Genomic DNA, 16276 nt, shown 5'->3' with positions numbered 1-16276 from the left:
ATTAATTACTTCTTATATAGAAGTGTGGAATTCCCCAACCATATGACCAATAATTCATTGTTGGTGTTTTTATTGTAATATTTTATTATTGACACCGGCCGTGTGTGTTTTTTGTCCTTTTTGTTTTTATTGTATGTATATATATTTTTTATTATAGGATGTGGTGGGATAAATAAATTTAATTTTAATTTAAAGATTCTGGTAGTACAGCGCTTCAATTGTTTTTTTTTCTTCTTCAGTCTGGAGCGACTGCTGATGCTGACATCTGGTCCGGACTGAAGGACCTGCCAACGATTACTGACATGTCGTCTACTGTCACTGCATATGATTCTCTCACCATTGAAAGAATGGTGGAGGATTATATGAGTGAGCATCCAAGTAGGCACGTCAGACAGTCCGTACGTATACTGGCAGGGAAAAGAGGCAATTTGGAGGCCCTTGCACAAACTGGCTTTATTCTACCTAAGTTGCCCTCCCTCCAGTGTGTACTCCGAAAGAGTGTTTAGTGCTGCCGCTCACCTTGTCAGCAATCGGCGTACGAGGTTACTTCCAGAAAATGTGGAGAAGATGATGTTCATTAAAATGAATTATAATCAATTACTCCATGGAGACATTCACCAGCAGCAATTGCCTCCAGAAAGTACACGGGGATCTGAGATGGTGGATTCCAGTGGGGACGAATTAATAATCTGTGAGGAGGGGGATGTACACAGTGAAAGGGGTGATGAATCGGACGATGATGATGAGGTGGACATCTTGCCTCTGTAGAGCCAGTTTGTGCAAGGAGAGATTGATTGCTTCTTTTTTGGTGGGGGCCCAAACCAACCAGTCATTTCAGTCACAGTCGTGTGGCAGACCCTGTCACTGAAATGATGGGTTCGTTAAAGTGTGCATGTCCTGTTTATACAACATAAGGGTGGGTGGGAGGGCCCAAGGACAATTCCATCTTGCACCTCTTTTTTCTTTCATTTTTCTTTGCGTCATGTGCTGTTTGGGGAGTATTTTTTGGAAGGGCCATCCTGCGTGACACTGCAGTGCCACTCCTAGATGGGCCAGGTGTTTGTGTCGGCCACTTGGGTCGCTTATCTTACTCACACAGCTACCTCATTGCGCCTCTTTTTTTTCTTCTTTGTGTCATGTGCTGTTTGGGGAGTAGTTTTTGGAAGGGCCATCCTGCGTGACACTGCAGTGCCACTCCTAGATGGGCCAGGTGTTTGTGTCGGCCACTTGGGTCGCTTATCTTACTCACACAGCTACCTCATTGCGCCTCTTTTTTTTCTTCTTTGCGTCATGTGCTGTTTGGGGAGTAGTTTTTGGAAGGGCCATCCTGCCTGACACTGCAGTGCCACTCCTAGATGGGCCAGGTGTTTGTGTCGGCCACTTGTGTCGCTTAGCTTAGCCATCCAGCGACCTCGGTGCAAATTTTAGGACTAAAAATAATATTGTGAGGTGTGAGGTGTTCAGAATAGACTGTAAATGAGTGTAAATTATGGTTATTGAGGTTAATAATGCTATGGGATAAAAATGACCCCCAAATTCAATGATTTAAGCTGTTTTTTAGGGTTTTTTGAAAAAAACACCCGAATCCAAAACACACCCGAATCCGACAAAAAAAATTCGGTGAGGTTTTGCCAAAACGCGTTCGAACCCAAAACACGGCCGCGGAACCGAACCCAAAACCAAAACACAAAACCCGAAAAATTTCCGGTGCACATCCCTAATATATATATATATATATATATATATATATATATAGTGTTACCTTTCAAAACCCATGCAGTTCCTCTTTCCTGTCTGTGGTGTCTCTCTCCTCTTTTTCAGCACTGAGATACAGACCATACTGAGCTAGAAGCACCACAGCAGAGAGTGACACCCCATGCAGGAAAGAGGAACTGAACGATTATGAAAGGTACAGGGTGCTAGATTGAGCACACACATATACTAGCTGCAGTACCCGCTCCTTCCAGAACTGTAGTTCACGATTACACATGCTATCTTCATCGAATCATTTGTGTGTTTCTGAAAATGTTTCAACCTCCCTATGTATACGAGTTCTTCTCTGCTGCGGAGGTTCTGTGTGGCACTGAGAGGCATGTGTCTCTTTCAGTCTTCTAAGAGGGAATGTGCTTTGGGCTGTCCTTATTTGTTTGCGCAGTATTCGCCCTTGTAGCCGCAGCACTGTCATGACCAAGTGAAGATTTTCTCCTAGGCATTGTGACATCTCAACCAAACCAACTACTCCCTATAGTAGTGATGCTTACACACGTAACACCCCCTGTAGCAGTGACACTTACACACGTAACACCCCCTGTACCAGTGACACTTACACAGGTAACACCCCCTTGTAGCAGTGACGATTACACACGTAACACCCCCTGTACCAGTGACGCTTACACACGTAACACCCCCTGTACCAGTGACACTTACACACGTAACACCCCCTGTACAAGTGATGCTTACACACGTAACACCCCCTGTACCAGTGATGCTTACACACGTAACACCCCCTGTACCAGTGATGCTTACACACATAACACCCCCTGTAGCAGTGACACTTACACACGTAACACCCCCTGTACCAGTGACACTTACACACGTAACACCCCTTGTACCAGTGACACTTACACACGTAACGCCCCCTGTAGCAGTGACACTTACACACGTAACACCCCCTTATAGCAGTGACACTTACACACGTAACACCCCCTGTACCAGTGACACTTACACACGTAACACCCTCCTGTAGCAGTGACGATAACACACGTAACACCCCCTGTACCAGTGACGCTTACACACGTAACACCCCCTGTACCAGTGACACTTACACACGTAACACCCCCTGTACAAGTGATGCTTACACACGTAACACCCCCTGTACCAGTGATGCTTACACACGTAACACCCCCTGTACCAGTGATGCTTACACACATAACACCCCCTGTAGCAGTGACACTTACACACATAACGCCCCCTGTAGCAGTGATGCTTACACACGTAACGCCACCTGTAGCAGTGACACTTACACACGTAACGCCCCCTGTAGCAGTGACACTTACACACGTAACACCCCCTGTAGCAGTGACACTTACACACGTAACACCCCCAGTAGCAGTGACACTTACACACGTAACGCCCCCTGTAGCAGTGACACTTACACACGTAACACCCCCTGTAGCAGTGACACTTACACACGTAACGCCCCCTGTAGCAGTGATGCTTACACACGTAACGCCCCCTGTACCAGTGCCGCTTAGAAACGTAACGCCCCCTGCACTGCATCCCTGTGCTGAGTGGATAGCGCCGGACCTGTGTGTGGTGTGTGTGTGTGTGTGTGTGTGTGTGTCTGTGTCTCTGTGTGTACATGTGTGTGTTAAAAATATTTTTAATCTGCCTGCACAATTAATTGTGTGTGATTCCAGAGGATAGAAGAGAAAACTCAGTGACATCGTAGACATGACTGCAGTTTTCTTTTCTATAAATGGGGAGAAGAGAAAAAAATTATTTTCTTCAGCTGAAATTCTAGGTGTTTTTTAATATATTTTTTATTTGTGTTTACACATAATTAGAAGCCATGCAATACAAGGGTTGGGTTAGTTTTGCCGACGGTTGAATGCTGGTGATCAAAATACCGATCGTGGCATCCCGAAGTTTGGATTCCCGACAAGGAAAGGTAAGTATACTTACCACAACCCCACAACCCCCGGTTCCCCTGACCCACTCTCCCCACAGCCTAAACCTAACCTCCATGCGGCGCTGCCTAACCCTAACCCTCCATCCACAGCCTAAAGACAGCAAATTGAAGGACTCATAACTAATTAATTCTCTACCTCTCCCCCTTAAGGTGGGTACACACTGGTAGATATATCTGCAGATCAATTGATCTGCAGATATATCTATGGACAGATCGGGCAGTGTGCTGTGCATACACACTGCCCGATACGTCGGGGACTGCCGTCATGAACTGGGCGGGCGTGTACACACGCCCGCCCAGTTCAGTTGTCAATCACCGCCGGCCGCCGCAGCATGTGTACGGGTGGTCGGCCGACCGCCCCGTACACACACAGCGACGCGCCAATATATCGGTAGATATATTGGCCGTCGGCTGTGCTGCGCGGCCGACCGCGATACGTCTGTGAACGACGGAGGTCACAGACGTATCGGCCGTACACACTGGCCGACGGACCAGCGATATATCGGCCGTTTAAGAGAACGGCCGATATATCGGCCAGTGTGTACGGGCCTTTAGGCTCTCCGTCTCTCATCCAAACCCAGCAAACTTTTATCCTAAGCCCTGTGTCCCACGCTCACTGTCTACCCCATCTGTGTCACCCCTGTCTGTCTGTCCCTCCCCTTTAGAATGTAAGCTCTCACGAGGGGGGCCCTTTTCCCTCATGTGCTTTTTCTTCTCTTACTTAAACTATTTTCTATTCCATACTTCCTGTGAAGGCACCAAATCCCTCTGTTTTCTGCCACCCTGATACTTATGTCAGTGTCGTCTGCTGACACAGCTATGTTTATATACCCTGTATTTGTCCTATATAGTGCTGAACTGCAAGTTACTCTTTTCTGGTTTTGCTTATTTGTTTATGTACTCTGTAACTGGGCGCTGTGGATCCCTTGTGGCGTCATATAAATAAAGGATAGTAATAAGAATAAAGGGGGTAATTCCAAGTTGATCGCAGCAGGAATTTTTTTAGCAGTTGGGCAAAACCATGTGCACTGCAGGGGAGGCAAATATAACATGTGCAGAGAGAGTTAGATTTGGGTGGGTTATTTTGTTTCTGTGCAGGGTAAATACTGGCTGCTTTATTTTTACACTGCAATTTAGATTGCAGATTGAACACACCACACCCAAATCAATCTCTCTCTGCACATGTTATATCTGCCCCCCTGCAGTGCACATGGTTTTGCCCAACTGCTAAAAAATATCCTGCTGCGATCAACTTGGAATTACCCCCAAAGTACCCAGCGTTGCCGTGTTTACATTTTCAAGTTCTTAAGTTGTCAATGAGCTGGATGTAAGTGTCAGCATTGTACAAATATTTAGCAGCTTAGCAGCTCTAAGTTCCAACACACCCATGAGGTGGCTGCCAGTGTCGTTTTTTTTTAAATTGGGGTGTCGCCAGTAGCCCTAATCCCCAGCTTTCTTTTAGATTTAGAATCTTTTTCCCACTGGAAGCAGAACTCAGGTACAGGGACAGCAGGAGCCAACACTGTCCAAGCAGCAAGTTCCATAAGCCTGTTACTCTGGCTCAGTCTGGTGCATAGACTAGGTGTAAATAGCCATTTATGTGCACCTGAAATTCCTCTGGAACTCAGTTAATTCAGGTCTCTGCTTCCCATGGAAAGCAGAGGCTGCGGCACAAAGGACAGTTCTGCTGTCGTCTGATCCAGTCTGCTATGCACTTGGGATGGAATATGTGCCTGCATGGTAACACTTTAACCAGTTCCCCTCTGTCATAGTTGAATAGACAGATTGCGCAGGCGTTGTTCTCTTCACTGTCTGTGACAGTGCGGGATGGCAGCATGTTAAATTGTGCTGTCCAACGGCCAGCCGTGATATTCTGGTGCGGCTGACTGGGCCCAGGGCTGGGATCTTCCCAAGCATGACTGGGCCCAGGGATGGGGTCTGGGAGAGGCTGACTGGGCCCAGGGCTGGGATCTTCCACAGCAAGGATGGGCCCAGGGATGGCTTCTGGGAGAATCTGACTAGGCCCAGGGATGGGGGGTTGGCTCGGTCCCCCTGGCACCATGTTTCCAGATTGCACTGGACTTACGACAGGTGGTCTTCTCCTGGTTCGTGCGCGCCCATGGGCACGGGGTTGTGGAGATCTGCTCCTACTGCGTCTACGATTCATCCCAGGATTTTGCTGTTGATTCCTCCTTTCAGCTCTTCTCCGTGGCCTCTCATTATTTATCTGAGGTCCATCATCCGTCATAAATGTTCTTTGGTCATCCAGGAGGGCTCTGAGCTCTCGGCGACTCATTTTCTTTTAGATGTAATAGAAAATGAACAAAAACAAACAAACAAACAAACAAACAAACAAACAAACCAAAAAACAAAGCTCAGTAAAGCACAGGTGATGTGGTGCCTGAACTTGGATATACAATTCTGGAAATTAATCCAAAAGTCAAAACCGAAGTCTTGAGTAGCAAAACAGCTTCAGCAACAAGTGCATCAACTGAAGAAATGCCACTGATGTCAGTGTGCCCTGGTGTTTTATTCCTGCCTATCATGTCATTATGATGTCATAGTGACATCACAAAGGCTGCCAAATTGCTTGCTGCCAGGGAGAAACCTATGGTTAGTATATGTGTTGGAGCTGGCCACTGATGATGACTAGTTTGCACAGTATATGTAATAGATACAGCACTTTTGGGTGTGCAGTCACGCTCTGATATACGTAGACGCCTTGGTGTGCTTATATCAGAACGCTGCCGTACACACAAGAGGGGTATATATATCTTATAATATGACCCCTGTTATGATGAAACAGATACAGAATTAGAGGAAAAATAGCTCAGAATACGGTGTTACATGTTTACTCAGTAACAATAATTAAAATAAAACTGGGTACCAGTGTAAGGGGCTGAGTGATGCTGCTGTAATGTGACAGCAGGAAGTAGTTCTGGTGTGCGGTCATGTGACCTAGTGTGTCCAATCATGTTACTGGGATTTCTGTCAGTATAACACACCATTTTATAACCATATATATTTATATATATATAGTGCCGTAACGTGGCTCTATACTGCTCTCGCCCCGTAAGGGCATTGATGTTAGGACATTACCAAGCACTAGAATGTGCAGCACTGCTCCTCCCTGCTTATTTCAGAGTGCGGCCGTACAGCAGGATGCCTGCTGGGATGCATTCATATTGGCTGCAGGGTGCTGTTGCAGGCATGCTGCTAGCCGGAAGCAAGGACTATGGGGCACCGGTGGTGCCGCCCACAGAGCCTTGCACTCTGCGTCAGCACTGCTCTCATAGCCCTATATTTATATACAGTGCATCCGGAAAGTATTCACAGCGCTTCACTTTTTCCACATTTTGTTATGTTACAGATTTTTTCCACAATGGAATAAATTCATTTTTGCCCTCCAAATTCTACACACAATACCCCATAATGACAATGTGAAATTATGCAAATTTATTAAAAATAAAAAACTAAGAAATCACATGTACATAAGTATTCTCAGCCTTTGCCATGAAGCTCAAGCTCAGGTGCATACTGTTTCCACTGATCATCCTTGAGATGTTCCTACAGCTTAATTGAAGTCCACCTGTGGTAAATTCACTTGATTGGACATGATTTGGAAAGGCACACACCTGTCTATATAAGGTACCACACTTGACAGTCCATGTCTGAGCACAAACGAAAGTATGAAGTCAAAGGAATTGTCTGTAGACCTCCAAGACAGGATTGTCTCAAGGCACAAATCTGGGGAAGGATACAGAAAAATATGCTGCTTTGAAGGTCTCAATGAGCACAGTGGCCTCCATCATCCGTAAATGGAAGCAGTTCGGAACCACCAGGACTCTTCCTAGAGCAGGCCGGCCATCTAAACTGAGCAATCAGGGGAGAAGGGCCCTAGTCAGGGAGGTCACCAAGACCCCGATGGTCATGCTGTCAGAGCTACAGCATTCCTCAGTGGAGAGAGGAGAACCTTCCAGAAGGACAACCATCTCTGCAGCAATGATTTACATTGTACTAAATATTATGTTGTCAAAAATGGGAAGTAGGCCCCACATCTGGCCATGGCTCCAGCGATGAGACAGGCACTCTCTGTGCTACGCATTCGGTGTATCAGTAGGTCCTGCAGTTGGTCGTAACAGGTGAAGTAAATCGCAGTAGCTGGTATAGCCATTACTCTGTGACAAATATATAAAAACAAAATACTGTGACCATCAGAAATACATGGGATGCTGGACAGCTAAGGCAAAATCCATGTGCAGGCCAGTAACGAGTTTAATACTATAGTATAATGCAGATTTATATAACCTGCCGATACCTTTGCATACTATTGCATGCTGGGACATGTGGTTAAATATCGCCCTCTTATACCATATAATCTCCTGCATTTACCTGTTGGGATTGGAGATCTTGATCCTTCTGCGTCAAAGTGAATTTCTACCCTCAACTGCATCTTTATATTACTATTTTTTATTTCACCTTATTCCATTCACTGTTATAATTTTTATGATTATGACATTTCCACTCTCATCCGCATCTTACACACACACTCGCGAATACATTTTAAAAGGTAATTACTTGAATTTTATTTAAGATGTTATAGTTTTAGATATGTTGATGTTTGTGACCTTTATTATTATTTGTTATATATGTCTGTCATTTACTATTTGTTTTCTCGCAGCTGACATTGGCTGTGTTTTCAAAACTACTATTAAAGATGCAGAAGTTAAAAAAAAAAAAAAAGGAGCGTATAGTTTTATTGTTAATGGGCTGATTGTTTTTTTTCCAGAGTTTATTCTATCAAGAGTTTTATTTTATTAAAGCGATTGTATGGTTAATTGCTTCAGTTTTTTAAGCAATTGATATTTTTTGTAACTGCTCTTTTAATATCAGCAGCAGAAAATGGAAGGGGAGGGAAAATATCTTTACCAGGTGATCACCATGAGGTAATTGGAGGGCTAGGTGACCCTGGGGGTTCTTTTACCACACCCGCATACTAATAAATAGATCACGTAGGTGGTATTACAGTTGATTAACCCTTTGATTTTATATTCCTTACCAGAATTAATATTTGTATTAAATGATTCTGTTCCCTTTAAACTATGTAAACACACTTTGCAAGGGATCCGGTCTCCAGGTCGACCACTATTGGTCGACAGCAAGTAGGGCGACAGAAACTCTAGGTTAACATGTACTAGGTCGACATGACAAAAGTTCAACATGAGATTTTAAATTTTTTAAAAATGGTTTGAACTTTTTCATACTTTACGATCCACGTGGACTACAATTGGGGATGGTAACCTTTGCCAAGCACAGCGAGGCACCTTGCCCAAAGCCATGAGAGGGGACACGGTGCACTAATTGGGGTTCCCCATCACTCTACGAAGAAATCAACACCAAAAAAAGTAAAAAAACTCATGTAGACCTTTTTTCATTTAGTCCCTGTCTACCTAGAAACCATGTCAACCTACTAACTGTCGACCAATAGTGGTTGACCTAGACACTGTTCACCTAAGTCTGTTCTATCTAACATACCACACCCGATGGTAAGACAGAACTGTACAATGTGAATTTTATAAGATCAGGTGTTTAGAAAAAGTATATCTTTCTAGAGAAAAAATTTGGATAGGAACAGTCTAATTCTAATTTGCGTGGCTTGCGTGTCTCTCTCTCTCTCTCTCTCTCTCTCTGGAGAGAATTTATTGCTGTGATACGTGCGGTGCATTTCAGCAAATAGAGTTGGGGATTTGGTCAGGATTAATGGTGTCCTCAATGATAAGAAATACAGGCAGGTACATATCAATAATGTAGTGCCATCAGGGAGGCATCTGATTGGCTCCAAATTTATTCTGGAGCAGGACAACGACCCAAAACATACAGCCAATGTCATTAAGAACTATCTTCAACGTAAAGAAGAACAAGGAGTACTAGAAGTGATGATATGGCCCTCACAGAGCACTGATTTTAACATAATGGAGTCTGTCTGGTATTACATGAAGAGAAAGAAGGATTTGAGAAAGCATACATCCACAGAAGATCTGTGGTTAGTTCTCCAAGCTGTTTGGAACAACCTCCCTGCCAAGATCTTTCAAAAACTGTATCCAAGTGTACCTAGAAGAATTAATGCTGTTTCGAAAGCAAAGGGTGGTCACAACAAATATTGATTTGATTTAGATTTATCTTCTGTTCATTTACTTTGCGTTTGTTAATTGTTAAAAATAAACCATTATCACTTCTATATTTGAAAGACTTCTTACTTTGCAGTTTTTTTCGACACCTGCCTAAAACTTTTGCACAGAATTAAGTGTGTGTATGTATATATAGTGTTACCTTTCAAAACCCATGCAGTTCCTCTTTCCTGCCTGTGGTGTCTCTCTCCTCTTTTTCAGCACTGAGATACAGACCATACTGAGCTAGAAGCACCACAGCAGAGAGTGACACCCCATGCAGGAAAGAGGAACTGAACGATTATGAAAGGTACAGGGTGCTAGAATGAGCACACACACATATACTAGCTGCAGTACCCGCTCCTTCCAGAACTGTAGATCACGATTACACATGCTATCTCCATCAAATCATTTGTGTGTTTCTGAAAATGTTTCAACCTCCCTATGTATACGAGTTCTTCTCTGCTGCGGAGGTTCTGTGTGGCACTGAGAGGCATGTGTCTCTTTCAGTCTTCTAAGAGGGAATGTGCTTTGGGCTGTCCTTATTTCTTTGCGCAGTGCTCGCCCTTGTAGCCGCAGCACTGTCATGACCAAGTGAAGATTTTCTCCTAGGCATTGTGATATCTCAACCAAACCAACTACTCCCTATAGTAGTGATGCTTACACACGTAACACCCCCTGTAGCAGTGACGCTTACACACGTAACACCCCCTGTAGCAGTGACGCTTACACACGTAACACCCCCTGTAGCAGTGACGCTTACACACGTAACGCCCCCTGTAGCAGTGACGCTTACACACGTAACACCCCCTGTACCAGTGCCGCTTACACACGTAACGCCCCCTGTACCAGTGCCACTTACACACGTAACACCCCCTGTACCAGTGATGCTTACAGACGTAACACCCCCTGTACCAGTGACGCATACACATGTAACGCCCCCTGTAGCAGTTATGCTTACACACGTAACGCCCCCTGTACCAGTGATGCTTACACACGTAACACCCCCTGTAGCAGTGCCGCTTACACACGTAACACCCCCTGTAGCAGTGACGCTTACACACGTAACGCCCCCTGTACCAGTGATGCTTACACACGTAACACCCCCTGTACCAGTGACGCATACACATGTAACGCCCCCTGTAGCAGTGATGCTTAGATGCGTAACGCCCCCTGTACCAGTGCCGCTTACACACGTAACGCCCCCTGTAGCAGTAATGCTTAGACGTAACGTCCCCTGTACCAGTGACACTTAGACACGTAACGCCCCCTGTACCAGTGACACTTAGACACGTAACGCTTCCTATTCCAGTGCCGCTTACACACATAACCCCCCTGTTGCAGTAACGCTTACACACGTAACACCCCCGGTAGCAGTGACGCTTAGACACGTAACACCCCCTGTAGCAGTGATGCTTACACACGTAACGCCCCCTGTACCAGTGATGCTTACAGACGTAACACCCCCTGTACCAGTGACGCATACACATGTAACGCCCCCTGTAGCAGTGATGCTTAGACACGTAACACCCCCTGTAGCAGTGATGCTTACACACGTAACGCCCCCTGTACCAGTGATGCTTAGACACGTAACACCCCCTGTAGCAGTGACACTTAGACACGTAACGCTTCCTATTCCAGTGCCGCTTACACACGTAACGCCCCCTGTAGCAGTGACGCTTACACACGTAACGCCCCCTGTACCAGTGCCGCTTACACACGTAACACCCCCTGTACCAGTGCCACTTAGAAACGTAACGCCCCCTGTACCAGTGCCGCTTAGAAACGTAACGTTCCCTGTACAGTGCCACTTATACATGTAACGCCCCCTGTACCAGTGATGATTAAACACGTAACGCCCCCTGTACCAGTGCCGCTTAGAAACGTAACGCCCCCTGTACCAGTGCCGCTTACACATGTAATGCCCCCTGTACCAGTTCTGCTTACACACATTATGCCGCAATCAAACATACACACACAGATACACACCACATACACACACATATATATGTATATATATATATATATATATACACACACACACACACACACACACACACACACACACACACACACACGTATGCATACATCCTGTACATACATTACACACATATGTACACAGTCACACATATATACAGTATACACAGATACTGTATACACATACACACACTCACTCTCTTTCCAAAAACTTACCTAAGGAAGTCTGGCTGGCCGAAGCTGTAGCAGCTCATCCTCCTGCTGCAGCCTGGTCTCGTCTAGCTCCACCCCTTATTCCCATCTAGCTCAACCCCCTTTGGATCCCACCCGGCCACTGAACTCTCACACAGGAGGGGGGAGGGGGAGAGGAGGCTTTGTTCTCAGTGCTGCCAGTTGCTGTCACACTCTATGATATGCAGCGGCGCCGGCAGCACAAAGCCTCCTCTCCCACCAGGCACCGATAGCACTGAGCACAAAGCCTCCCCTCCCCTCCCCTGTGCGACAGCAGCTCAGCACAGGGATGCAGAGCAGGGAGAGCGCCTCACCAGTCTGGCACCTACCTGCACTTCATCCCTTTGCTGAGTGGCTAGCGCCGGGCCTGTGTGTGTGTGTATGTGTGTGTGTGTCTGTGTGTGTTAATAATATTTTTAATCTGCCTGCACAATTAATTGTGTGTGATTCAAGAGGTGAAAAGACATATTTCTTAAGAGGATAGAAGAGAAAACTCAGTGACATCGTAGACTTGACTGCAGTTTTCTTTTCTATAAATGGGGAGAAGAGAAAAAAATTATTTTCTTCAGCTGAAATTCTGGGGTTTTTCATGTATTTTTTATTTGTGTTTACACATAATTAGAAGCCATGCAATACAAGGGTTGGGTTAGTTTTGCAGACGGTTGAATGCTGGTGATCAAAATACCGACCGTGGCATCCGAAGTTTGGATTCCCGACAAGGAAAGGTAAGTATACTTACCACAACCCCACAACCCCCGGTTCCCCTAAGCCACTCTCCCCACAGCCTAAACCTAACCTCCATGCGGCGCTGCCTAACCCTAACCCTCAATCCACAGCCTAAAGACAGCAAATTGAAGGACTCATAACTAATTAATTCTCTACCTCTCCCCCTTAAGGTGGGTACACACTAGTAGATATATCTGCAGATCAATTGATCTGCAGATATATCTATGGACGGATCGGGCAGTGTGCTGTGCATACACACTAACCGATCCGTCGGGTACTGATTAGCAGCTTAGCAGCTCTTCCAACACACCCATGAGGTGGCTGCCAGTGTCGTTTTTTTTTAAATTGGGGTGTCGCCAGTAGCCCTAATCCCCAGCTTTCTTTTAGATTTAGAATCTTTTTCCCACTGGAAGCAGAACTCAGGTACAGGGACAGCAGGAGCCAACACTGTCCAAGCAGCAAGTTCCATAAGCCTGTTACTCTGGCTCAGTCTGGTGCATAGACTAGGTGTAAATAGCCATTTATGTGCACCTGAAATTCCTCTGGAACTCAGTTGATTCAGGTCTCTGCTCCCCATGGAAAGCAGAGGCTGCGGCACAAAGGACAGTTCTGCTGTCGTCTGATCCAGTCTGCTATGCACTTGGGATGGAATATGTGCCTGCATGGTAACACTTTAACCAGTTCCCCTCTGTCATAGTTGAATAGACAGATTGCGCAGGCGTTGTTCTCTTCACTGTCTGTGACAGTGCGGGATGGCAGCATGTTAAATTGTGCTGTCCAACGGCCAGCCGTGATATTCTGGTGCGGCTGACTGGGCCAAGGGCTGGGATTTTCCCAAGCATGACTGGGCCCAGGGATGGGGTCTGGGAGAGGCTGACTGGGCCCAGGGCTGGGATCTTCCACAGCATGGATGGGCCCAGGGATGGGGGGTTGGCTCGGTCCCCCTGGCACCATGTTTCCAGATTGCACTGGACTTACGATAGGTGGTCTTCTACTGGTTCGTGAGCGCCCATGGGCACGGTGTTGTGGAGACCTGCTCCTACTGCGTCTACGATTCATCCCAGGATTTTGCTGTTGATTCCTCCTTTCAGCTCTTCTCCGTGGCCTCTCATTATTTATCTGAGGTCCACCATCCGTCATAAATGTTCTTTGGTCGTCCAGGAGGGCTCTGAGCTCTCGGCGACTCATTTTCTTTTAGATGTAATAGAAAATGAACAAAAACAAACAAACAAAAAAACAAAACAAAAAACAAAGCTCAGTAAAGCACAGGTGATGTGGTGCCTGAACTTGGATATACAATTCTGGAAATTAATCCAAAAGTCAAAACCGAAGTCTTGAGTAGCGAAACAGCTTCAGCAACAAGTGCATCAACTGAAGAAATGCCAGTGACGTCAGTGTGCCCTGGTGTTTTATTCCTGCCTATCATGTCATTATGATGTCATAGTGACATCACAAAGGCTGCCAAATTGCTTGCTGCCAGGGAGAAACCTATGCTTAGTATGTGTGTTGGAGCTGGCCACTGATGATGACTAGTTTGCACAGTATATGTAATAGATATAGCACTTTTGGGTGTGCAGTCACGCTCTGATATACGTAGACGCCTTGGTGTGCTTATATCAGAACGCTGCCGTACACACAAGAGGGGTATATATATCTTATAATATGACCCCTGTTATGATGAAACAGATACAGAATTAGAGGAAAAATAGCTCAGAATAGGGTATTTCATTTTAATTATTGTTACTGAGTAAACATGTAACTGGGTACCAGTGTAAGGGGCTGAGTGATGCTGCTGTAATGTGACAGCAGGAAGTAGTTCTGGTGTGCGGTCATGTGACCTAGTGTGTCCAATCATGTTACTGGGATTTCTGTCAGTATAACACACCATTTTATAACCATATATATTTATATATAGTGCCATATCGTGGCTCTATACTGCTCTCTCCCCGTACGGGCATTGATGTTAGGACATTACCAAGCACTAGAATGTGCAGCACTGCTCCACCCTGCTTATTTCAGAGTGCGGCCGTACAGCAGGATGCCTGCTGGGATGCATTCATATTGGCTGCAGGGTGCTGTTGCAGGCATGCTGCTAGCCGGAAGCAAAGACTGTGGGGCACCGGTGGTGCCGCCCACAGAGCCTTGCACTCTACGTCAGCACTGCTCTCATAGCCCCAGTGATCGCAAAATACGCGCTATGGCGCGTTTTTACGCGCTACGGGCAAAGAGGGACTCGGATTTTAAAAGTGAGCGGGTCCTGCAGGACGCGCTGTTTTTCGCTGACCGTCGCCTTACAGCCAATAGAAATCCCCAAGCCCTGCCTCACCAGCCAATAGCCGCCGGCAGCGTCTCCCAATGCAAGCGCCACCTCAGACGTCTGTCCCTCCTCCCTACCCTGCCTTCAACCCATTGAATGTGCAGCTGGCAACCGGGCGGGGACATCACGATGACGGGTATGTTAGATGCAGGAGGGAGCCGAGGAGAAGGAGAGGAGCGCCTTCACCACGGGCAGCCTGGTGGGTCTGCTGCAGAGAACATGAGCTGAGGCCAGCGGAACATCTCAGTGCGGTCGAGGACACCACGACCGCAAAGTATCAAGAGGTCAGAGCGCTGCGAGCGGGCTCAAGAAGAGAGCGCGGGGTCTGGGATCAACGAGACAATCTGATGGTTCACAGACATGCGGGTGGTTACTAGCGAGTGATCAATCTACAGTTTCACATACATGCGGGTGGCTGTCACGAGTGATAAATAATGCGACCTGGGGGAATGGTGTTAAATCTTTTGTTTCACGAACGTGTGGGCGGGCCTTTCCTATATGTATTTAATGGCCAATACCTGCACATTATACCTGTGGGGGTGCAGGCGGGAAACTAGGTGCACTTCCTGTTACTCTGCATCTTATTCCCCCAGTGTCCATTCCACTCCCAACTACTAATGCACACATCCTGCCCCCTGCTACCACTACTGCACCTATCCTGCACCTATCTTACCCCCTGCTACCACTACTGCACCTATCCTACCACTACTGCACCCATCCTGCCCCCTGCTACCACTACTGCACCTATCCTGCACCTATCTTACCCCCTGCTACCACCACTGCACCTATCCTGCACCTATCTTACCCCCTGCTACCACTACTGCACCTATCCTACCACTACTGCACCCATCCTGCCCCCTGCTACCACTACTGCACCTATCCTGCACCTATCTTACCCCCTGCTACCACTACTGCACCTATCCTACCACTACTGCACCCATCCTGCCCCCTGCTACCACTACTGCACCTATCCTGCACCTATTTTACCCCCTGCTACCACTACTGCACCCATCCTGCCCCCTGCTACCACCACTACTGCACCTATCCTGCCCCCTACCACTACTGCACCCATCCTGCCCCCTGCTACCACCACTACTGCACCTATCCTGCCCCCTACCACTACTGCACCTATCCTTCCCCCTGCTACCACTACTGCACCTATCCTTC

Source organism: Pseudophryne corroboree, chromosome 5 (assembly GCF_028390025.1).
Source record: "Pseudophryne corroboree isolate aPseCor3 chromosome 5, aPseCor3.hap2, whole genome shotgun sequence".
In the NCBI taxonomy this organism is placed as follows: domain Eukaryota; kingdom Metazoa; phylum Chordata; class Amphibia; order Anura; family Myobatrachidae; genus Pseudophryne; species Pseudophryne corroboree.
This window is presented reverse-complemented; position numbering follows the sequence as displayed.